The 2,711-nt window shown below is 38.2% G+C and overlaps 1 pseudogene; it reads left to right on the top strand.

The window, feature by feature from the left end:
• The first annotated feature begins 744 nt into the window (after positions 1-744).
• Positions 745-1,287, top strand: LOC102478005 (mitochondrial inner membrane protease subunit 1 pseudogene; annotated as a pseudogene).
• Positions 1,288-2,711: the final 1,424 nt, after the last annotated feature.

Genomic DNA, 2,711 nt, shown 5'->3' with positions numbered 1-2,711 from the left:
TCTCACTTCTTGACCCCAAAATATAAAGCTGTGATAATTAAAACAGCATGATATTAGCACAAAAACAGGCATGTGGACCAATGGAACAGAATAGAGACCACAGAAATAAACCCCTAAACATACAACCAATTGATTTTTGATAAATGCACCAGTCAATCCAGTGGAAAAAGAAAACCTCTTTACCAAGTAGAGCTGGAAAAATGGGGTATCCACCTGCAGAAAGATAAATCTGGACCCCTATCTCTCACCATTATCAGAAATCAAAGTGGATCAAAGATCTAAATCCAAGACCTCAAACTATAAAACCACTGGAAAACACTGGGGAAACTGGGAGACATCTGAGTAGGCAAAAGTTTTAAATAAGATCCCCTAAAGCACAAACAAAATTCCACAAAATAGACAAGTGGGATTACATCAAATTAAGAAGTTTCTGCACAGCAAAAGACACAGTAACTAGTGCAAATCAACAACTCTTAGAATGGGAGAATATTTTTGAAAACTATGCCTCAGATAAAGGACTGATAAAATACAAAGGGAACTCAAGTGGCTTACTCAAAAATAAATGATCAAGGTGAGGAAGGGCCACCTGTGAGCCGGGGGGGCGTCCTCCAGGTGTTGTCCTCTCGGCGTTGTTGGGGCCAGAGGAATCCTGAAGCCATGGACCACCTATGTATGGTTTGAGAGACACTTTGCATTTTATTTTGGAAGCCCTGCAACTACCCTAAAAATTGATGTATTCTAGAATGGACCTATGGCCAAATGGTGGCAGAGCCTACATAGAACTATGCTTCTTGGTGTTCTGGGAAAAACCCTTCGACTTGTTGGCTATACCATTCAGTATGGCTGTATAGCTCACTGTGCTTTTGAATATGTTGGTGGTGTTGTCATGTGTTCTGGATCATCAATGGAGCCTACAATTCAAAATTCAGATATTGTCTTTGCAGAAAATCTTAGTCAGCATTTTTATGGTATCCAAAGAGGTGACATCGTGATTGCAAAAAGCCCGAGTGACCCAAAATCAAACATTTGCAAAAGAGTCATTGGTTTGGAAGGAGACAAAATCCACACCACTAGCTCGTCAAATTTCTTTAAAAGCCATAATTACGTGCCAACAGGTCATGTTTGGTTAGAAGGTGATAATCTACAGAATTCTACAGACTCCAGGTTCTATGGACCTATTCCATATGGACTTATCAGAGGACGAATTTTCTTTAAGATTTGGCCTCTCAGTGATTTTGGCTTTCTATGTGACACAGCCCTAATGGACACAGATTTTCTGATGATTAGCAAGAATTTATTCTTTTGACTTGATTACTGTCTCCTTTTCAAGTGAATTTATTATCGACATTAAAACCATGTACTTACCAATAAAAAAAATAAATGATCAATCCAATTAAAAGATGAGAAAATGAGCTGAACAAGCAACTCTCTAAGGAAGACATATGAACATATGCTTAACATTCCTTATCATAAGGGTGATGCACAATAGGATACTACCTAATCCCAGTCAGAATGGCTAAAATTAAAAAATGTTAAGTGCTGATGAAGCTGTGGTGAAAAGGGAATTCTCCTACACTGTTGGTGGAAGTGTAATTTAGTACAGCCACTGTGGAGAACAATATGGAGGTTCAACAAAGACCTATAAATAGAACTACCATATGATCCAGCAGTTCTACCCATGGGCTTCTACCCAAAGGATAGGAAAATGCTCAGTTGGAAAAGTGCTTGCACATCTAAGTTTATTGTGGCATTATTCATAATTGCTAAGACATGGAACTAAGCCAAATGTGCATGAACAGATGAGTGGATTGAAAAAGTGTGGCACATTTATACTATGGAATACTACTCAGCCATAAAATACAAGAAGACCCTGGCATTTGATAGAAAGTGGATGGATATGGAGGATTTACTGCTGAGTGAATAAGCCAGGCTATGAAAGAGACACATTGTATGTCTCCACTTAATATATACCAACTTTCTGCACTCTATGATGGAAATAGAAAGATTAGAGAGTATAGAAACATGGAAAACAGTTACAGACACTGCAGACGGTGTGGGAGGAGGATGGGACATGGAGGAGAGAGAGGGGAAAGGAATAGAGAAAAATAGAGACAAAACATTTCAGGGATGCAGAAATAGAGGATTGTCTCTTGATGATAACATGTATGATATCTTTAACTGGACTGGTGGGAATTGTGTTCAGGTTGGGTAAATTCATTCTACAAGCTGTAGTGATGTTCAGTGATTGACTGTATAAAATAAATAATAATAATAAATAATTTGTTAAATGAATGAAAATGAGGCCAGGTAACTGGGCAGTTTAGAGATGCGCTCCCAATACCATCTCTAAATGACAACTTTTATCAGGGTTCTTGACATCCAACATAGGGCAGCATATGCTCTGTGGTTAAAAAAAAAAAAAAGAAGAAGAAGAAGAAAGAAGAAGGAAGGAGGAAGGAGAAGGAGAAAACCAGTGGTCTCAAGGACCTTAGTTTATCATATAGTGGTAGTTACTTTGGAAGGTACAATGATAAACACAACATAAATCCTTAGTCTCCAGGAGATAATAATATCGTGGAGGAGACAAAAATGTTAGACGGTAACTTTAACACATAGGAGATATTCTGCATAGACTTTCTGGACAGTAGCTTCAAGTTGGTATTTGAAGGCTGCAGAAATGTGATACTTAAAGCTATTGTGAAAGAAGAGCG

The sequence above is a fragment of the Tupaia chinensis genome, unplaced genomic scaffold, assembly GCF_000334495.1.
Source record: "Tupaia chinensis unplaced genomic scaffold, TupChi_1.0 Scaffold000350_1, whole genome shotgun sequence".
Classification (NCBI taxonomy): Eukaryota; Metazoa; Chordata; class Mammalia; order Scandentia; family Tupaiidae; genus Tupaia; species Tupaia belangeri.
Note: the sequence above shows the minus strand (reverse complement) of the source record. Positions and strands in the feature narration are given on the sequence as shown.